This window comes from Podarcis bocagei (assembly GCF_964188305.1).
Source record: "Podarcis bocagei genome assembly, chromosome: W".
Classification (NCBI taxonomy): domain Eukaryota; kingdom Metazoa; phylum Chordata; class Lepidosauria; order Squamata; family Lacertidae; genus Podarcis; species Podarcis bocagei.
In genome coordinates, this window is record NC_138131.1 from 57,257,355 (window position 1) to 57,279,803 (window position 22,449).

Genomic DNA, 22,449 nt, shown 5'->3' on the forward strand with positions numbered 1-22,449 from the left:
AAAAGATGCTTCCGAGTCTTGTTTGGTTTTTTTCCTGAAAACAATCCGAAACACATTTTGGAAGGGGGGGGGTAATTTTCCCTCCTCCACTCTTTTGCTCGGTCCTGGACTCCCCTGAAATCCAGGAAGTCTCCTGGCCGAGGCGAACCGGCCCGGCTGAATCTCCGCGGCGCCTCAGTCTGCGCGCTTTGGGCTGCTGGCCAGTTCCCCGGGCTGACCGTGAGGAGCGAAGCGCGCCGCTGGGGAGGCCCGGTCGACGTCACGCGCGCGTGCACCCATCCAACCATCCAACCATCCAGGGTGAGAGAAAACAAACCCGGAGGGAGACTTTCCCCCCCAAGAGGATAATACCCCCCATGCCCCCGCCCCATGTTTTCCCGAGGAGCACAGAGTTTCGGTCGCTCCAATCTGGAGTGGGGGGGTGGGGGTGGGTGGGAAACCAGGGAGGGAACCAACAGAAGGCCCTCGGTGCTGGACCTCAGTGTCCAGGCAGAACGATGGGGGTTGAGACACTCCTTCAGGTATACTGGACGGAGGCCGTTTAGGGCTTTAAGGGTCAGCACCAGCACTTTGAATTGTGCTTGGAAAGGTACTGGGAGCCAATGTAGCCCTTTCGCCTCCACTGTTGCTCCTGAGTAGCCAGTGCGCCCCGTCGGGGCCTCAAGTGCATGGAAGCCAGTCTCCAGCTGGGCTGATGAGGATGGGACGTTTCGTCTTCGGGCTGCGCCAGGAGGTGGGGCAAGCGGAGATCTGCTCAAAAGGCCGCGGGGGGGGGAGCACTGCCCCCATCGGGTGGGTGGGGGTTCTGACTCCCGACGCCCCACCCCATGGGTATAATGGAGCCCTAACTCTCCACTCCCCAGCGCCCTCCTTCCTCGGCTGGGCGCTTCTTACCCCCGCCCACCCCCACCCCCACCTCAAGAGGCGGTGGAAGAGACTGGGCTAGCGCAGCCTCCCCGCCCAGTTATAAAGGCGGCTGCCCTCCCCTGCCCATCGGTCGGTCGGTCGGTGCCGCTGCCAGTCCGCCCTTAGGTCCCGGACCCGCCGCCACCATCACCGCCGATTAAGGCTCAGACGCTGCCCGGCTCTCCTACTTTCAGAGGAGATGATGGATTGCTCCTACGACGATGATCTGGACGAGCTTTGCCCAGTCTGCGAGGACAAGGTATCCGGTTACCATTACGGACTGCTCACCTGCGAGAGTTGCAAGGTAAGGGCCGGCCGTCGAGGGACAGCGACCCGCTCGGGTCTGCCTTCCGCAGTCGAGAAAGGGGCTTAGTGGTCTTCTTCTTAGGAAGGAGAGAGGGAAGAGGTTTGAGATCAGGGATCCCCAAATTTGGACCCCCAAAAATGTTTCAGGGCAGCAGCGTGGGCTTGTGGGGTCGGATGCCCTTCTTTTAAAAAAATGCAGGCTTCCCCTTCCCCAATGAACTCCGCTCCACCCGCCGACTGAATAATGACCCCCGGATGGGATTATCATAATAAATGCCGCATTGAAAATTGGCTATCGCCCTGGGCTTCTTAACTGCAGCGCCCTAAAACACCCCAGAGCAAAACCGTCAGTGCAGAAAATTATGGTGGCGTATTTTAATACATGACGCTGGACGTGCGTATTTAAAAGAGGTTCATCTCTCGGCTAGGGATGGGGTTTACAAATATTCGCAGGGCAAAACGGTGAGTACAGGATTGAAAAGGAAATAATTAGGATGCAAACAAAATTTGAATTATTATCGCTATCACTGCTTCATGGTTATAGGAAATAGTGATAACTGCTTCAGTATTATTAAAAATAATCATTAAAATTAAGCCATGCTACTAATATTAGCAACATAAATGCAAATCATTATATTGATTAAAATAGCTCCAAAATTATTGTTAAATATATTTTTCTTAAGCACCAAGCCATCCACATCGAACTCTGGATTACCCAGCGCTTCAGAACAGTATTTCATTAACCCCAGAACCTTTCCCATATTCTGTTGAAAATCCCGGTACATATTTCGACCTGTAGAAGCCGTCACTCATCTTAATTTTCTCGGGCCCATCTCTGTAACGCAGCCCCACAACGCTTGCCCTGTAGAACCCACAATACGGCCTCAGTTCCTTTGGGGTTTTTGTTTTCGATCATTTGTGATATTTTAGAGGCCACAGGAGGACTGCGAATGTTTATCACTTCTCTTCAAACCCCGATTTTACGGATGGCGAGTTTTAAGGAGTCTGTGATCCGGCGCCCAAAATCGCATGTAACGCCGATTTGATGTCACTCCCATTCAGGAGCGATAGGTTCCCTAAGTCTGTTCCGGGGAGGGGGCGGGGGCCGGGGGGCAAATGCTTCCCCTGCGCGGCCTTTTCGTCCCTAAAACTCTTTTCGAAAAATGCGCGGTAGGAATTCTTTGGAAATCTTCTCTGAGAATGAATAAAATGCTTCCGGAATAAACGAAATTGACTGGTTTGCGGGCGACTCGATCAGGCAATGTGTCCGGGAAAATGCATCCCGGTCTGGAGTTCTCTTTTTTTTTTTAATTCTTTTTATTGAATTCCTTTTATACACACAACAGAAAAAACAAATACATTCATACTAAAAAGAAAAAAAGAAAAAGTGAGAAAAGGAAAAAAAATCAAGTAAAGTAAAAAAGAGGGGAGACAAAAAACTACAACAAAGAACATAAAAACAACGACTTCCTTCCCTACTGATTTCGGGTATATACTTTCAATAGTTTCATTTTTACCGCTGGTATATTATTTTTAATTTGCACATCGGAAGTTTTAAAACAGACCTGCTGTATTTGGTAAGTTTTTAAAATTACCTTCAAAATAAACCATAAATTTGTTCCAATCCTCTTTTAGCTTTGTATTTTTGTGATTTCTTATTCTTTGTGTCAGTCTTGCCAATTCAATAAAGTCGTATAGTTTTAATTGCCAATCCCTCACCGTTGGAAGATTTGTGCTTTTCCAATTTTGAGCGATTAGCATCCTGGCCGCTGCTGTTGAATATTGGAATAGAGTTTTGTCTTTTTCCTGAATTTCTTTCCCGACCATCCCTAGTAAAAAGGCCTCTGGGTTTTTGGGGAATGTGTATCTAAATATCTTTTTTAACTCATTATATATCTGGTCCCAAAATTTTTTGATTTCCTCACATGTCCACCACATGTGTATAAAATTGCCTTCTTTTGTTTTACATTTCCAGCAAGCCTTGTCTGCAGTTTTGTACATTCTACTCAGTTTTTCTGGTGTTAAGTACCATCTGTAAATCATCTTTTCCAAATTTTCCCTAATTGCAGCGCTCGCCGTAAATTTTAATCCCTCACTCCACAGTTTTGACCATTTTTCGTATTCTATACTATGCCCCAGATCTATCGCCCATTTGACCATAACTTCTTTGATCTCTTCATCTTTAGTTTCCCATTCCAATAGTATATTGTACATCTTAGATAATATCTTCGATTTACTTTCAATTACTTCAATCTGAAATTTCGACTTCTTTTCATTCATTCCTGTTTTTTTATCTTCTGTCCATTTTGCATTAATTTGATGATACTGTATCCAACCCGTCAACTTCTCCTTTAGTTCTTCATATGGTCTTAGTTTCCAGCTGTCTTGGGATCTTACTAGTAGATCTTCATATGTCAATTTTCGCTCTTCCATATTTATTTTTTTAATTGATAAAATATCTGTTGGGGATAGCCACCAGGGTGTTCTCCATTCCAGCAGTTTCTTATTTCTTTCCCAGACTTCATACAAAGGACCTCTAATGATATGGCTCGAAAACCTTTTGTGTACTTTTTCTTTATTTGACCAGAGGTAGGCATGCCAACTGAATCTATTATCGGCCCCTTCCAGGTCTAATAAGTCTGTGTCTTCTAAGGTTATCCAGTCTTTGACCCAGCAAAGACAAGCCGCTTCGTAATATAATTTTAAATCCGGTACTGCCGATCCTCCTCTCTCCTTTCGGTCTGTTAGTAATTTGAATCTGATCCTTGGCCTTCTTCCCTGCCATATGAATCTTGAAAGGGTCTTCTGCCAGTCCTTAAATATTTTAGTCCCTCTGATAACCGGTATATTTTGAAATAGGAACAGCATCTTAGGGAGTATGTTCATTTTTATTGCTTCCATCCTGCCCAGCCACGAAAGATTTACCCTGTTCCAAACATCCAAGTCCTTTTTCACTTTGTTCCATGTTGGCGTATAGTTATCTTCAATTAAATTTATGTTTTTGGGTGTAAGCCAGATTCCTAAATATTTTATTTTTTTAGCCACTTTGATTCCATATTGTCTCTCTAATCTTTCCTTCACATCATTTCTCAGGTTCTTCGTCAACATTTTTGTTTTGGTTTTGTTCAACTTGAAGCCCGATATTTTGCCGTACTCCTCCATAATCTCCAATACTTTGCCCACGCTTTCTTGCGGCTCTTCTAGGGATAACATCAGGTCGTCCGCATAAGCTTTTAATTTATACTCTTTAAGTCCTATTTTAATCCCTTTTATCTCTGTTTTTGACCTTATTTTATTCGCCAAGACTTCCAAAGCTAAAATGAACAAGAGCGGGGAGAGGGGGCATCCCTGCCTTGTTCCTTTCTCTATTTTGAATCTATTCGTAAGGTTGTTGTTTATTATCAATTTGGCATGTTGGTTTGAATATATTGCTTGTATTCCTTTCAAGAATTCACCCTCAATCCCTGCCTTTTCCATTGATTTTAGTAGAAACCCCCAGGAGACGTTATCGAACGCCTTTTCTGCGTCTATGAAAATCAGGGACGCCGGTATATTATTGTTAATCTCCAAATATTCAATTAGATTAATGACATGCCTCACATTATCTTTCAGAAATCTATTTGGGAGGAAACCCGCTTGATCTTTGTGAATTAACTTTATTAAACATTTTTTCAGTCTGTTCGCCATGATGTCCGCATATATTTTGTAATCATTATTTAGTAACGATATTGGCCTGTAATTCTTCATGTTCGATTTGTCCGTGTCTGGTTTAGGGATTAATGTTATAAAAGCTTCCCTCCATGATTCGGGTATTTTCCCTCCTCTTATAATATTATTCATGGTGTCACAGAGTACTTGTGCTAGTTGACCTCCCAAAACTTTGTAATATTTGGCCGATAACCCGTCCGGCCTGGTGCTTTTCCCAATTTCATTTTTTTAACCGCATTCTCAATCTCCTCCATACTAATAGGTCTATTTAATTGGGTTCTTTCTTCTTCTGTAACAGTTTTCCCTGTGCAATTCTCTAAATATTTTTCTATTTGGGCTGGGTCTTCTTCTCCTTTCTTATATAACTCCTCATAAAATTTAAGAAAACTTTTTTGTATTTTTTTGGGGTCTACTATTAATTCTTCTTCTACCATTATTTTATTTATGACATTCTGCTTCTGTCTTTTTCTCAATTGCCAGGCTAGGAATTTTCCCGTTTTATTCGCCGATTCGAAATATCTCTGCTTCATTAGCTTGATTTTCCATTCTATTTCCTGGTTCGTTAATATTGAGTATTGTCTTCGTAATATTTTTATTGATTGTAAACTTTGCTCGTCTTTCGGGTGTTCTATTAATTTCTTCTCGTGCTCCCTTAGCTGTTTAAGTATTTCATCTGTCTTTTGCTGCTTTGTTTTTTTCTTATGGTTGTTTTGCTGGATGAAAAAACCTCTTAAAACCGCCTTACTGGCGTCCCAGACTGTTTCTATTTTTGTTCCCGTGTTGAGGTTCAAGTCCCAATACTCTTTTAGTGTAGCCTTAGCTTTTTCGATGACCTCATCGTTGTCCAACAGAAAATCGTTCAGTCTCCATCTGAAGCCTCCATTTGATTCTCCTTTTAATTCCAAAGTTATTGAGTTATGGTCAGAGAAGGTTCTCGGTTGAATTTCACATTTTATCGCTCTTAAAGTAATTTCTCTTGAGGCCCAAATTTGGTCTATTCTTCCCCAGCTTTTGTGTACTTCTGAGAAAAAGGTAAACTGTTTTTCTGTTGGATGCTTATGTCTCCATACATCTGTTAGGTCCATGTTCTCCTCCAAGTCTTGAAATGATTCCGGTAACTTTCCTTGTTTTCGTTTTCTCTTTTCTGTTTGTCTGTCCATTTCTAATGTCGGCACTGCATTAAAGTCTCCCAATAATATCATCTTGTTATTTCCTAATTCTAGTAACACTTGTTCCAGTTTTTTGTAGAACTCTGACCTATTTGTGTTTGGGGCGTAGATGTTTACCACGTCGATCTTTTCTCCTTGGAAGCTTATTTGAACCCCCAGTATCCTTCCTTCTTCATCCTTGTAGGTCAGTTTGGGTTCCCATTTTTCGTCGACATATGTTACCACTCCCCTTTTTTCCTCTCTCCCGGAGTTTATGAATTCTGTTCCCAGGTTCTTATTTATTAATACATGTTTGTGCTTTTTGGTTACATGAGTCTCTTGTATACAAATTACATCCAGTTTTTTCTTCTTCAACACATTTGCAATTTTATTCCTTTTTGTTTTTTCATTCAGTCCATTAACATTCCATGTTAAAATTTTGAGATTCATTATTGCTTTTATCTATTAACAAGTCAGTAATTTGTCGGTTTAGATTTTAGGTTTTAACCGATTTAAATTCGGGTGTTTTGATTCTCTACTTCCTCCTGTTCCTCCTCTGCCTCTTCCTCCTTCGCCTCCTCCTCTTCGTCCTCCTCCCCCCCTCCCACTCCTCCCTCTCCTTCCGGCCTTCCCCCCACTCTCCCCTCCCCCTCCCTCTCGCGGCCCCTCCCCCCATGACCCTCCATCAACCCACCAAGCTCTTTTTCATATCTGCGAAGGAATTTACTGACTTCCTGAATCTCTGTTATCTTGAACCTTTTTGCTTTGTAAAAAAATGAGATCCCTTCAGGGAATTCCCATCTGTGCTGTATACCGTTCTTTTTCAAAGTGTTGACTGTCTGTTTATAGCCCTCTCTCTTGCGAAGGAACCTAATTGGTATTTCCTTAAAAACAATAATTGGTTTCCCATCAATCATTAATTTCCTCTGATAGCTTTCTCTCAAAATTATGTTTCTCATCTCTATCGATCTGAAAATCACTAAGCAGTCTCCTGGAATCCTTTTCTGTTTGTTTTGTTTCGATCTTATTTTTATTCTAAAGGCATTTTCTATGGTTTGTGCAACTTCTTCTTCTCTCAATACTAGCCACCTCGCCAGTTCTTTTGTCATTTTTCCTTTTATATCTTCGTCCCTTGCTTCCCCTATTCCTCTAAATTTCAAATTTAGCTGCTTTTGCTTCATTTCCATCATGGCTAAATTATCTAAGACTTGATCTTGGCTTTTATTTAGTTCTTCAAAATTCTCCTTAATTTTTTCTACTTCTCTTCTCTGATCTTTCATTTCTTTCTGTGTTCTCCTATTTGAGTCCTCTAAGGACTTTGTTCGGACCGTTAGATCTTTAATTTTGTTTGAAAGTTCCCCTACCACAACCTCTATTTTTTTATCAAAAGATTCTTGCATCTCTCCTAACTTTTTTTCCATGTGGGTTTCGTTCTGTCTAAATTCCTCTTTTATTTTCAGCCATAAAGCATCCAAATCCCTTATTTCCTCTTGCCTTGAAATTTTCCTCTCTATTGGTGTTCCCACTGACTTTTTCCCGTCTCTCCCCGCCATCTGCCCGGTCTAATTCCGTCCCTCTTCCCCAATCCTTAAGGATAAACAAACTTATGTGTCAGAGCTGCTTCCAGATCCTAGCTCACAGAGGATCACGCTAGCCAGCGATCATTAAGTAAAAGTCTTTATTGAGTTACAGTTTCCATTCTCAAGCTGCTGCGTGCAACTCTACGTCTAGTGGTTAGATCGGCGAAGCTCCGTCTGAGTCTCCGCCCCTTGTGCACCAACTTAATATCCTAGCCCTGCTCCACCTTTTCCGCCTGACTGTTCTCCTCTGGGTCCCTCTGCCCCCCGGGGTCTCTTCCTTCCGGGATTCTTCTGACGCCGACCCCCCGGAACTCCCTGTCTCCTTGCGCCGGGCTTTAGGACCTGGCTCCCTTTCCTGGCTGCCTACTGCGTCACTTTCCTGTGCATTTGAACTTGGCGTGCGCGCCCAACCTTCCACTTTCCGTCTGACCATTTCTTCGCTCCCCAATGGAGGTGTGGCCACTCCTGACTCGTGCCCTCCCCCCTGTTGTGAGCTGCCAGCGCTTGATCCCTGGCGCTCTTCCTCTTCCCTGCTCTCTGGCGGTGACGCTGGTCCCGATTTCCAACTGCTCTCCTCTGAGTCCCCTCTGGCTCTATCTTCCTGGGGTGTCCCCCTAGGCTCCCCCCTTGCCCTGGCCACTGGTGCTCCTTTCTGTGAATCTTCTGATTCACTGGAAAGACTCGGAGATCTCGGGTCGTCGTCATCACTCATCTTTTCTTCTGCCTCCTCCCCCTCGCTCTCTGTTTCCTCCCTTGCCCTTGCCTCTGCTCCTGAACCCCTGACATCCATCCCCCCCTCGAAGCCCCCCGTTCCCCCCTCCCCTCCTTCCGGTGCGGGAGCTGGGTGCTGCTGTGTCAGGGGGACGAACGTCGGATACAGTTCGCTTCCCGTGGCGGGCCTCCATCTGAAGTCTCCCGGTTCTTCCTCCTTGCTCTCGTCGACGACGGTCACCTCCGCTTCCATCTCTGTGCCGCCGTGCTCGAAACCAGGGTCGTCCCCGAAAACGTCCATGTCCGTCTCTCCCTCACTTCCTCCTGGCGGCGTTGCTCGTCCTGGACCCTCCAGCCACTTCCTGCGCCACTGCTCCTCTGGTCTATCGTCCCACCAATGCGAGGGTTCTGAGGCAGATCCCGAGGGTGACCCCTCCGGGGAACGGGCGTCTCGTATCGGGTCCTCGTCCGAGTCGAACCCCCGGAACGTGCTGGCAGAAAGCGTGGGCGTGAAAAGCCAGTCGTCGAAAAAGTCTTCTGGCATTGGTCTATGTGGGAAGAGGGCATGAAACTCGTCTTTGAGCAGAGGTTCGTCCAAGGCGTAGCCTGGCACCCAGCTGTTCGCACTGGCCGGGGTGCCCTCCTTGGCGAGAAGGTATTCTACCCCCTCTTCCCCCCATCTGGAGTCCAAAATCTCCGTGACTTCGTTGATGCGCTCCTCCTGTGCCCCTCCCGCGTGCCCGGTTCTTTCTCTGAGCGGACTCGGTGCCGTTCCGGGTTCCTGAAACCTGTGCGGTGCCTTGTAGGGAGTGAGCACCGATCTGTGGAACACCGGATGCATTCTGGAACCCTCCGGAAGCGCCAGCCTGAAAGCCACCGGGTTGACCTGCTCTTCGACTTGGTAGGGCCCCAGTTGCTTATGCCCTAGTTTCTTCTTGGCCAACGACCTGGCCGGCACTGCGTGAGCTGCTAACCAGACCCAGTCTCCCACCTGGATCTCTTCGCCAACCCTTCTGTGTTTGTCCGCTTGTACCTTGTATGCGTGTTTGGCCAGCTCCAGGTGCCGCCGCAGCTGATCGTGGACCTCCTGCAACTCCGACGCGAACGCATCTGCTGTCTGCGGCTCCCCCTCCTCCATTCTTTCCAGTCCCGGGAAGGTTCTGGGGTGCCTCCCGTTGTTGGCGAAGAACGGCGTGACTCCCGTGGACACGTGCTTCGTGTTGTTGTAGGCGAACTCGGCGAGAGGCAGGTAATCCACCCACGTCGCAGGCTGTTGATTCGCATAACATCTCAGGTACTGCTGCATGATGGCATTGACCCGCTCCGCTTGCCCGTTGGTCTGCGGGTGTCTCGCCGACGCCAGGTTGATCTTGACGTTCAGGAAGCCCATCAGCTTCTGCCAGAAATTCGAGATGAACTGTCGCCCTCGGTCGGACAGAATAGACCGTGGCAGACCGTGAACCTTGAACACGTGGTCTATGAACAGTTTGGCGGTTTGTTCCGCCGTGGCCACCTTAGCACACGGAATGAAATGTGCCATCTTGGAGAACAAGTCCACCACCACCAGCACGGCCGTCTTGCCCCTCGAGCTGGGCAGATCCGTGACAAAGTCCAGGGCCACTCTCTCCCATGGTTCGACCGGAGTTTGCAGCGGTTCTAGCAGTCCGGCCGGCGGTCTGTGCACTGGTTTGGCCCTCTGGCAGGTGTCACATCTCGCTACGTAGTCCACGACTTCCCCTCTCATTCCGGGCCACCAGAAGTCTCTGGTGACTAATTCCACCGTCTTTTCCTTGCCGAAGTGCCCGGCAGTGGGCGCGTCGTGCAGCTGCTGCAGTACCTTGGCGCGGAGTTCGTCTCCCGGCACGTAGATGGCCCCTTTACGGATGAGCAATCCATCTCGCAGCTGGAACTCGTCGGTCGCTGCCGTGCCCCTTTGCACCTCTGCCATCTTTGCTTGCGCGAAGGAGTCACCCTGCAACGCTCGTCGCACCGCCTCCAGGTCAACTGTTGCCGCAGCGCACGCCCACACTGTTGGTGCGAAGATGTGCATGGCGGCCGCTGGCGTTGCCTCCTCCAGATACTGCGGCTTACGGGAGAGAGCATCCGCCATGATGTTGGTGTCCCCCGGGACATACTCTATTCGGAAATCGAAGTTTGCAAAGATCTCAGCCCAACGTATCTGCCTCTGGTTCAGGAACTGTGCCGTGCGCCAGTGCTCCAGATTCTTGTGGTCCGTGCAGACCTGCACCGTGTGCTTGGCGCCGATCAGGAAGTGCCTCCACGCTTTGAACGCTGCATGAATGGCCAGCAACTCCCGGTCCCAGATGGTGTAGTTCTGTTCGGACTTGCTGAGCTTCCTGGAGTAAAACGCTCCCGGCCTCCAAACCCCCTGCGGGTCTTTCTGCAGCAGGACCGCTCCCACGGCTCTGTCCGAAGCGTCTGTCTCCACCCTCATCGGCCTGCTGGGGTTGACATGAAGCAGCTGCTCTTCCGACGCGAAGAGACGCTTAAGTGCCTGAAAGGACTGCTCCGCCTGCTCTGTCCAGATGAACTTCTTTTTCTTGGAGCTGAGCGTGTCCGTGATGGCCGCTGTCTGCATGGCAAAGCCTTTGATAAACTTGCGATAGAAATTCGCGAAGCCGACAAACCGTTGGACCTCCTTCCGGTTGCGTGGGCTTTTCCAATCCAACACTGCTCAAACCTTGGCGCTGTCCATGGCGAGCCCCTTGTCAGACAACTTGTAGCCCAGGTAATCCACCTCCGTCACGTCGAATTGGCACTTCTCCAGCTTGGCGTAAAGCCTATGCTGCTGTAGTCTACTCAGCACTTCCTTGACGTGTCTGTCATGCTCCTGCTGCGATTCCGAAAAGATCAGGATGTCATCCAAGAAACAGACGCACGTCTTGTAGAGGAGCCCGGCCAACACGTGATGCATGAAAGCTTGAAAAACGTGGGAGCCATTTTGCAATCCAAAAGGCATAACTCTATATTCGTAGGTGCCCAGGGGCGTGAACATGGCTGTCTTCCACTCATCTCCTTCCCGCATGCGAATGAGGTTGTACGCCCCACGCAGGTCCAACTTGGTGAACACGCTGCCCTTCCGAACCTTTGCGAGGAGGTCGTCGATTCGGGGCATGGGGAAGTCTGATGGCTTGGTCATACTGTTTAAGATGCGATAGTCCACTACAAGCCTTTTTTGGGGCGTGTCCCGCTTCTTAACAAAGAATACAGGACTGCCCCCCGCTGCCTTGGACTCTCGGATGAAACCGCGCTCCAAATTGTGATTTATGAACTCTTTGAGTTCCTGCAGTTCGTCCTCAGACATGGAATACAGCTTCCCTTTGGGCAGCGCCGCCCCCGGCAGCAGGTCAATTTTGCAGTCATATGGTCTGTGGGGGGGCAGCCTGTCCGCCTCCTTCTCGCAGAAAACCTCCAAAAATTCTGCGTACTTGTGGGGAACCACTTGCAGCGTGCCTAGCTACAGCTGTGACTCCTCTTCCTCTCCCTCCTGCCGGGGCACGATGCAGTGTTCAGCACAAAAGGAAGAGCCGAAGGTCAGCTGCCTCTGGTACCAAGCTAGCGTTGGGCTGTGCTTGTCCAGCCAACTCATGCCCAATACAATGGGCGTGTCCGATAGTTGAGTGACGTTGAAGCTGATGATTTCCCTGTGATTCCCAAGTCGCATCACCATTGGTGGCGTCTGCTTCACCACTTGCCCCCCTAGCAGCTCCCTGCCGTCCACCGTGACCACCTGCAGGGGCAGCGTGGCAGGCAGCAACTGTATAGCGTGCCGGTCGACAAAGTCCTGCCCTATAAAGTCCGCATTGCTTCCTGAGTCAATGGTGATTGGCACGTCCATGGTGATTCCATTGGGCAGCTGGAGCGATGCGGTGAGCCTCACCACTGGCTTGGGCGGGAGGGGGTCCATGGGCTGTAGAATCTCCGGGGACTTCTTCACTGACACGTCTGGCTGGGCCCCAGTGCCTCTTCCTCCAGCCAGACTCCGTCGTTTCCCTGCTGCGTTGCTGCAGTTACCATTGCTGAGGCTGCAGTGTGCTGGTGGAGCCTCCGGGGACACTCTTTCGCCATATGCTGCGGATCCTCGCAGATGTAACACTTCCTGTTCCCTCTAGGAGGCTTCGCTTTCACTGCTGCCGGTGCTAGGGCTCTGGCTGCTGACTGAGCCCTTGCACTTCCAACCTCCATAGGTTCCGTCCCTCCTCCAGACGGAGGCGTGGATTGCGCATGCGCTGCTTCTCTGGGAAGGAAGGAGGGGCCCCTGGCTGGTTCGCGCCCTCCACGCCCTTCGTCCCTGCTCCACGGACGTTCTTCCAGCCGCACCCCCACCGCCAGCGCCCTCTGAACGATCTCCTGCGTGGTCCGGGGTCTCTCCCCCCTCGCAATTTCATCTTTAACCGAGCCGTGCAATCCCTCCCAAAACAGGTCTCTGACCGGAGGCGAATCTCTGTCCCATTCCAGGGCGCTGACCAAAGCGAAAAAGCGGGCATGGTACTGCCTTACGCTGGCCCTCCCTTGCTTCAGTCCATGTATCTGCTGCCGAGCAAGATCCACGTCAATGCTTGATAAAAAGCACCCATCCATCGCTTTAATAAAGGCATCCGCATTTTGGAGCGCCGGATCCTTATCCCTCCACAAATTGCGCAGCCATGCTTTAGCATCTCCATGCAAATGGGACATGATGAATCCCACTTTCTCTAGTTCATCTCTAAAGTCTTTGTTCAGCAGTTGCAGTGCACACATTACATCTGCTCTAAAGTTGGGGTACTGTTGCAGGTTCCCATCGAAGTGAGAGACCAGACCGCCTGTGCGTCTCCCCAACCCAATCCCCTCCGGTTTGGGTGTCAGTTGCCCTTGCTTCGTAAGCACTTCCAACCTGACCTGGAGATCCCTGTAGGCGGCAGCTGCGTCCTCTTCTCTCTTCCTGGATGCAAGAGCCTCGGCATTCAGTTGTGACACTGCTTCTCTGAGTTCCGCTATCTGCTGCTCAGCCGTCATGTTGCCTGCCGTTCGTGAGCTCGCTAGTAGGCACCCGTTTTCTCTCCTCTCCTTGAGGCCGTAGATGCCCACAATTAAGGGACGGAGCTTACTGTCAGAGCTGCTTCCAGATCCTAGCTCACAGAGGATCACGCTAGCCAGCGATCATTAAGTAAAAGTCTTTATTGAGTTACAGTTTCCATTCTCAAGCTGCTGCGTGCAACTCTACGTCTAGTGGTTAGATCGGCGAAGCTCCGTCTGAGTCTCCGCCCCTTGTGCACCAACTTAATATCCTAGCCCTGCTCCACCTTTTACGCCTGACTGTTCTCCTCTGGGTCCCTCTGCCCCCCGGGGTCTCTTCCTTCCGGGATTCTTCTGACGCCGACCCCCCGGAACTCCCTGTCTCCTTGCGCCGGGCTTTAGGACCTGGCTCCCTTTCCTGGCTGCCTACTGCGTCACTTTCCTGTGCATTTGAACTTGGCGCGCGCGCCCAACCTTCCACTTTCCGTCTGACCGTTTCTTCGCTCCCCGATGGAGGTGTGGCCACTCCTGACTCGTGCCCTCCCCCCTGTTGTGAGCTGCCAGCGCTTGATCCCTGGCGCTCTTCCTCTTCCCTGCTCTCTGGCGGTGACGCTGGTCCCGATTTCCAACTGCTCTCCTCTGAGTCCCCTCTGGCTCTATCTTCCTGGGGTGTCCCCCTAGGCTCCCCCCTTGCCCTGGCCACTGGTGCTCCTTTCTGTGAATCTTCTGATTCACTGGAAAGACTCGGAGATCTCGGGTCGTCGTCATCACTCATCTTTTCTTCTGCCTCCTCCCCCTCGCTCTCTGTTTCCTCCCTTGCCCTTGCCTCTGCTCCTGAACCCCTGACATTATGTTTCTTACTGCTCACCCCTAGAGGGCGCACAATCTAGAAGGGGATTCCGTTAGCCAGCTCCTTGAACAGGTCAGAGCACTATTGTAAAATTCAATAATAAGGGAAAGAGGAAAGAGGGGGAAAATAAGAAGAAGGAAGGGAATGGAGCGGGGAGGAAACTGGAAGAGGGAGGGGAACAAGAAAGGGATACAAGAAATCCAAAAACAGTGAGGGAGGGTTTAAGATTCTTTCTTCTAGTCTGACTTCAGCTACTTGTTTAACCTAGTCGAAAGTTCTAGCTTTGACAGCAGTCCAGTGTTCAAACCTTGTATAGATTAATGTCTCCGTGGGGACAGCCAGAACTACAAGCCAGGGATAAGGGGGGCGGGGGAGGCGGGAGGGAGGGGGGGTAGACGTAGGAGGAGAGAAGGGGAGCAAAGGGTAGAGCAGTGCTGGGGGTCCTATAGGTTTCCGAGTCTTTCTGCGGGGTTTAAATAGTCTGCAAGAGAAAGGAAGGTGGCTAGATTTCACTCCTGGTATCCAACTGGAGTGAGGTGAAGGACAAAGCTTCCACCGCCCCCAGAAAAAAGGTGTTCTTCAGCTTAAACAGAACTGAGGGAAGTCACTACTTTCGTAGTTCTAGTTGAAATTAAGCCTAAACAATGATTAAATCCGTCGAAGTCCAGCCAGGTATCAAAGTCGCGCCAGGTTTCCCAGCCAGGTTTCACAATATCAGCTTGGTTGCAGCCCAATGGAGATAGAGACTGGCGTACGTGCTCAAGCTCACACAGAGTTTTCCTCCCGCATCCGACAAGCTGCGAGAGCTGCAAAATCCGGCAAGAGCCAAAAAGTGTGGAGAAAGAAAAAGGGAGGGGGGGACGGAGGCTCAAAGTCTCCAAAAGTTGTTTTGTTTAACACCGCTGTCGAGAACCAGCGGGGCTGTTGGAAGTATTGAGGAGGGGGGCAGGGCTCGTCTCCTCCGTGTTTCAATCAGGGCTCTTCACCTCTCCCCCTCCTACCCCCTCCGTCTCCGTCTCTGGTTATCGTCTCCTTTCAATCTTCTAAATACTCCTTTTAGTCTCTCTCCAAACTTGCCTCTAGCGATCTATTTAATACAAAGTCTCTAAGGTCTCCTTTCCAAGTAAACGCTATCTGTCTTGGATACTTTTGCCCCCCTGAAACTCCCAGCGGGGACTTTCTCTTCTTTGTTTCTACAGCGGGTAAGTAAGAGTTTCTTTGTTTCACTCTCCCGATTAGCGTCCCAGCGCCATCTTAGCTCCGAAATGCAGATCGGGCTCCTTAGTTTAATCAGGTTATATCCAACACGCCTTGGGCTCCATTCTTCAAATTTTCAGTTCTGACATTTGTTAGATAGCCCCAGAGGCGGTTGTTCTTAAAGTTACGGAGATTTGTCGCCACTTTCAGCTGGTGCTCGAAGCATTACTGCATGGGGTTCGCAGGGCTTACCATAGTGCGTCTCTCGATCCGTCACTCCTGAGTCATCCCAAAATAGAGAAAGCTCAAAGGGGTTTCGGGTCCCTCCGATGCTGCCGGTTGCGCTTCCCTCAAGGGGGCCCCCCTTGAGGTTTCGGGGGTCGCAGTGCCTTTGCGTTGCCCCCTCAGAACCCCCTATGCAGTCCGGAAAAGCTGTTCAGCAACTTCTCCGCGCATCCATACTGCAGGCGATCCAAACCGGAAGTCCCCGGTCTGGAGTTCTCAAAAGGTGATTCAATGAAGGAGATTCGTCTTTTGGGGAACCACAAGTCTTAGCAGTTAATATTATTGAAAAACTGAACCTAGGGGAGCGTTTGGCGATCTGGGGATCTGGGGACGCTTTCTGGTGAGCAGCATGTGCACGTCGGGGTGTGGATGTGATGGCAATTATTTTCCAAGAAAGTGCCTTGTAGATTTTTAGGCGCGGGAAAATATATGGCTGCGCGAAAGACGCCCGATGACCCTGCACGCCTCTTTCCCTAGAGTCGAGGGGGTGAACCAAATGGAGCCCCGGAGCGCTGCACTCGGCCCTTCTGTGCAAAAGGCCTAGTGGTGCTCAGGACCAGACCCAGCTGGTCTGCTCCGTCCTTCTCTCCAGGAACGGGTCTGCGCCAAACAGGGTCTCCGGAGGCCGCCAGAGGACGGTGCTTGGCAGGGGCCCCTGCTGGGAAGGGTCGCTTTGCAAGCGGTGGGTGCGAGAAGGGTTAGGGAGAAATTGGGGGGGATGAGGCGAATATTGCCCTCCATCCCACCCCCCAAATGATGACACCCAGCAAGGGCATCCCTTTAAAGTGAGGTTACAGGGAACCAGGCAGAGGGCCTTCTTGGTAGTGGCGCCCGCCCTGTGGAACGCGCTCCCAGCAGATGTCAAGGAAATAAGCAGCTATCTTATTTTTTAAAGACATCTGAAGGCAGCCCTGTTTAGGGAAGTTTTTAATATTTAAGTTACAGATAGGTAGCCGTGTTGGTCTGCCATAGTCAAAATAAAAAAATTCATTCCAGTAGCACCTTAAAGACCAACTAAGTTAGTTCTTGGTATGAGCTTTCGTGTGCATGCACACTATCTGTGTATCTGAAGAAGTGTGCATGCACACGAAAGCTCATACCAAGAACTAACTTAGTTGGTCTTTAAGGTGCTACTGGAATGAATTTTTTTATTTTTAATATTTAATGCTGTATTGTTTTTAACACTCCATTGGGAGCTGCCCAGAGTGGCTGGGGAAACTCAGCAAGATGGGCGGGGTATTATTATTATTAATAAAAAAATAAATAAAAATGTCTGTTCTTGGGCATTTTTCTGCTTTGTGGATTTATTTATTTGCCGGGTGAGGGAAGACATTATTCTGTTTTTCTTCGTTCAGTTCAGTTTAGTTTCTTTCCAGTTCCCCCGTCCTCCCTTGCTGTCTCTAAAGGTGTTTTTGCTTGCTTGCTTGCTTGTTTTGAGACGGTGCTTTTGAGATTCCCACCTTAATGGTAGGATCAAGGAAGGTGGGGGAGGAAGAGGCCCAAAGACGGAAGGATGTGTCTCCGGGTATGTCTGTCACATTTGTCGTGAGGCTCCCACAAAGAAAGGGCAAGGTCCATGGAGTCTCTTCAAACTTCCGGAGGTGTCCCCCATCATGTGTGTGTGTGGGGGGGGGGGGAATCGGCAGCTCCAGCTTGAAGGCCCGGCCGCCCCCACCCTCACCACCAGCGAAAGGGAGATGCGCTTTCCCTGGGGGACTGATAATGCCCTAAGCGCCTTGCGGGGGTGGGTGGGTTGCCAGTTAGGTCCTGTGAGAAACTCTAGTCTTAAGAAACATCTGCCACCCTGTCTCAGTCTCTTGCTGGAAAAAGTGTATTCCTTCACTTACACTTCAGAATTATAATTAGAATTATTAAATGTATTGCTCACTCTTCACCAGTAGGTCCCAGGGCGGCTTACAACAATCTGAAATTCAGAATTAACAATTGTGTGGTAAGCTGGCACTGCTCCCCCCCCCCCCCGTGGTTCTTGCAGTTTAACATCCTGGCGGAAGGTTAGATTCCAGGAGGCAGAATATGACAGGGCATGGGGTATCTGCAGACAGGTGCCGGGGCTGAAGCGAGGGGGCCTGGGCAGTGGAGCCAACTGAGGAACCGTGCCCATCTTGCATTCTGAGAAGAGGCGCGCTCTTGAGGCTCCCTTTCCCCAGGGTGAGGCCACCTCTTCTAGGGATTCATCCCTGGAGCTGAGCCGCCCCCCCTGTTCTGAGTCGAATATCTTTTTATTTAATTGCCTGAGGTTGTGACGTCATCGGCGGCGTGCAGAAGTTCACAAGACAAAATGACTTGTGGAAATGTGCTTTATTTAAAATAATCACAATATAAGGTGGTGCTGTGGGTAAAACCTCAGTGCCTAGGGCAGCAGCTGAAGAAGGAGCAAAAGGGTTTTCTTGTGTGTGTGTTTCTTTGTGGCTGATTAGCTGCTCTCCCTGTGCAAAGGTCAGAGGGGGCAGGGTTTCTGTTGAGGCAGGTGATTAGCTGTGGGAGGAGCTTATCAGAGTTTGCAGGGCAGCAGTTGAAGAAGGAGCAAAAGGGTTTTCTTGTGTGTGTGTTTCTTTGTGGCTGATTAGCTGTTCTCCCTGTGCAAAGGTCAGAGGGGGCAGGGTTTCTGTTGAGTCAGGTGATTAGCTGTGGGAGGAGCTTATCAGAGCTTGCAGGGCAGCAGCGCGAGTAGTTTGATCCATCTTTTAGATATAGGGGAGCTAGTCTCAAACGTTTGTTGGGGGAGACCTAGGTTTTTTTTGGGGGGGGTTATTTGTCCTGTCTTCACGCTTTTTAAGATGGAGGACCACTGTAGCCACCCCCAACGACATGTTTTCAAGATGGAGGGTGAGGGAACAGCTGCAGTCGCCTGCGGTTCCTGCGCAATGTTTGCCATCTTGCCAAAGGTTGCAGGCAGCTTTACCTGCAGCAATTGTATGTTGATTGCCCTCTTAGAAGACAAAGTCCAGCAACTGGAGGAATGTGTAGCTATGCTCCAAAGAATTAGAGAGCTGGAGCTCTTCTTGGAAGCAACAGAGACCTTCCCGCCGGAGTATTTATCTACTTGGAGCAGCCCCACGCTGCTCTCTGATGTTGCAGGCAGTTACAGCTTAATATTGCGCGTTTCAAATGCCCTTGCCGTGCTTTTTAGAGCCTTTTAGAGATAGTAGATAGCTTTTTAGAGCTTTTTAGAGATAGTTTTTTTTAGAGCGAGTATTTTTATTGCCTGTTAAGCTTTAGCTAACATCGACGCTGACTCCAGCCTGAGTGATTTATTACCTCCTTATCTTACTGGTATTTGGCTGCTGGAGGTTTGCCTTCCACAACGAAACACCTCTCCAAGTGCAACTATAATAGAAGAGAGAGGAAGAGTGAGTACAGAGCTTTACTTACACCTTGGAATTCCACACAGCTGGTGGGGCACAGCGGGGGCAGTAAATTAACGTCAACATCACTGGAGGGCTTTCAACGCCGGCGGGAAGTATCATCACATAGTCTCTTCGGCAAGTAAGATGGCGGTTCAAGCCAGACAGGATTTCATCACCCTCCTCCCCCCTACGTTTCACCTGCCACAGTCGTCGTAAGTAATGCTGCTGTAAAATCTATTTTATCTATCCCCCTCTATCTCTGACCGCTAGAGTGTGAACTGTCGGAAAGTCTGGCACGCAGTGGACCACAGCCACTTCTAATTAATTAACTAGACGTGGAGCTTCTGGGGAGAGCGTTATTTAACGAGAGGAGTGCTAATTTCAGCTTGTCTAACTGGGACTAAGCAGTGCTATCTACACATCCACATATCCCACATAGCTCCATATACTCTACGGAGATGGTGCTCACCAGACAGAAATGTAAAGTTCTGAGGATCTCCCCAATGCAGAGGGTTGAATCAACACCAATAACCTCGCAGACGAAAATTTTGCATTATTTTAAGCCTAAAATAAAAACGCCCATATGCTCCGAGTCCCCACTTCTTCACGACTGGTCTATTGACCGAACTGTCAGGATTCCAGCTGGGGTCAGAGGTGAACTGGCCTCACTCCAGGCATTCGGCTGGAATCCTTGTTGACCTTCCGTCTGCGTCTCCCGGCAGGCAAGGTCGTAAATCGGCGATCCTCCTCAAACGTGAGGAGAACACACCCTCCTCCTTCTCTCCCTCCCTGCACTCCCGGGGGGGGGGGGAGAAAGACAGACAGGAGTCCTTTTTACATGTCTTTTATTCCTGTCGTTCAGCAGTACAGAGAAAACATGTCTGTACCCACCAGACTCCGGCAGTAGAGTCTCTGCTCCACCCCTGCACTTCCAGTACAGGTCAGATGACACTCTGAGCTAACATCCGGTGCTCAGTACAGAGAATGGACTGCCCCTTTCTCCCACCAGTACAGTTGTAGACATCAACATCCTGTTTTGCTTTCCAGCCACCTGCAGCTGGCTTTTGCATTGCTGCTTTTTCCTGACACGAACATGGTATGGGAAGGATCCTGATACTGGTGAGGAGAGAGAGGGGATCAGTCTGGCAATGGAGATGGCTCAGATAGTCTCCCAATCCAGTGCTACCGACACTTTCGTAGAACATGATCAAGAACGAAATTTGAAACGCCTGGAAGTCACACTGGATGGATCAGTTAATGCAGCCAGCCCCAGCGAAAAGGCTAGGATGGAACCCTCAAGTGCGACGAGAACAGAGGAAAATCCAAGTCAGCTAAAAGGAGCCTGCTGGGACACAGATAGCAATATCTGTATCCTGATTGGGCTTTTCAATGAAATGATGAAAGAATGCCAAATGCACATAAGTAAAGAATTAGGACCAATTAGGAACTTTCTTATGGAATGCGTGGGTTTGCTAGTAAGCCTGACAGAGCTCATCAGGAAAGGAGCAATCTCACACACCCCCACTCCAGCGGCTGAAATTCCAACAGAGACCAGTATCTCAGAGAAGGTCCCAAAGAGAGCCACTCCCATGTCTACCAACAGTCGAGTCACACACACACCCCACCTAAAAAGAAGCATCGCCACCAAAGAATACACCCACTTCACAAGAAGAAGTCTAAAAACATAAAAGTGGGAAGGCGGACTAAGAGTCATACACGAACTAAGAAATTGAATTTTTCTAAGTTATTCAAGCTCCTGGAGAATCCCACAATAAAGGAATCAAATACAAAGAATACTAAACCCGTGACCCCAAAACAGAGCATTATCCAGCAACTTAAAGTGACAAGTGCATCACAATCCCCTAACCCTCAATCAACGAAAGATCGGAACGAACAACTAGATAAAGACCGGCAAACCTCCTCTGCTACTGTGGAGACTAACACCCCCATTCACAATAAGATAACTCAGAACAATCAAACGCTGATCCTCAACAGAAGCAGATTGGTTATTTGCCCTATGTACAACCGTACAGAATTACATTCACTGGACCAACAAAGAACGTATATTTTAAAAAAAATTGACCTAGCACTCAGAGGCCTCCTATTACAAGGTAACGTTATCAATGTAGATTTTCTCCCAAATGACAATAAGTATAATCGAGTGATGCTGACATTTAAAGATGACTCGACTGCAAAACAAATATTAATTAATAAGGAGAAGCTGCAAAGGGTGGGCCTGACAGTGACTCGCCTATTCGAAGTGCCTGGCCCCCCCCTCGTGCCTCATCAAATTAAATAAGAAAGACATCCATTCAAAGGTGGTGGAAATCAATAAAGCTGAATATCAGAATAATCACCAGTCGCCTCACGAACTGGGTACCCCCCCACACAACTTCTCCCTCGAAGAAAATACCTTAATTAGTCAATTCTGGACATTCCCACCTCTAATACAAGCTGAAATCCTAGAAAGATTAGAAACGCTAAGAAATAAGCTGGCAGGGAAAGACTTATATAAGGAAACCAAGGTGGATGTCCATCGAAAGAGCAAGTGCCCTCCCAAAATGATCATCTCACATGAACTCGATTCAGCGGCTCGTCGACCACGTAACCTTCAGATAAAGGCAGAGATTAATCTACCTGCAATCAAGAAAGTACAACTCACAAAGGAGAACAATGCATCGCTCCCTATAAGGAAAAACATGCCTAAGGAAACCTCACCAGGCTTCTGGTCCAAAATGAGATACTTAGATGAAGCGGAATTAGGCTACAACCAGGTAGAGTACCCCCAGGAGGAGGCCTTGTATAGCAAAGGCCCAGTGTCTACCAATGTGAGCATTTACCATCTGACACCATAGAACACCTGGGCAGTTCTCCATGTAAGGATGATAGTCAGCTGCCACGTAGAATGGTAAATTCCAACAGTACCTTGGAAGATAATTGACAAGGAGTGGATCTTGGTAAAGCCAACCTTAGCTTTTTATCATGGAATATCGCAGGATAGCAAAAAAAAAAAGGCAGCTGACCCATCCTTTGTTAAATTTATCCAAGGCTACGACATAGTATTTTTACAGGAGACATGGCTCACAGGGGACCTAGAAGTTAACGGCTTTTCCTCAATGTCCCTCACAGGATCCCCAAGCACTAAAGGGGGGGAGAGTCAAGGGTGGCCTAGGCATTTTAATATCTACAAGGTTGAGGGCGTCCTTAGTAAAGTTAGAGACACTGAAACACTTGGCTATGGCCTTACTAGTGAAAAGTAGATTCTTCACCCTGCTACTGATTAATGTATATCTCCCCCCCCCCAAAGAGGCAAGCAGCTGATTAAAAACACCTGGCATGGGCTAGAAACATACATTGATGGTTTGAAGACTCAA

At 48.9% G+C, this 22,449-nt stretch overlaps 1 pseudogene across 1 annotated transcript in view; it reads left to right on the forward strand.

Annotated features, from left to right (window-relative positions):
• Positions 1–1,105: 1,105 nt before the first annotated feature.
• LOC308578115 (steroidogenic factor 1 pseudogene) overlaps positions 1,106–22,449 on the forward strand; it is a 115,038-nt pseudogene continuing 93,694 nt past the window's right edge. Inside the window, exon 1 of the transcript in view lies at positions 1,106–1,210. The product of the transcript in view is annotated as a steroidogenic factor 1 pseudogene (transcript). The remainder of the gene's footprint in view (positions 1,211–22,449) is intronic.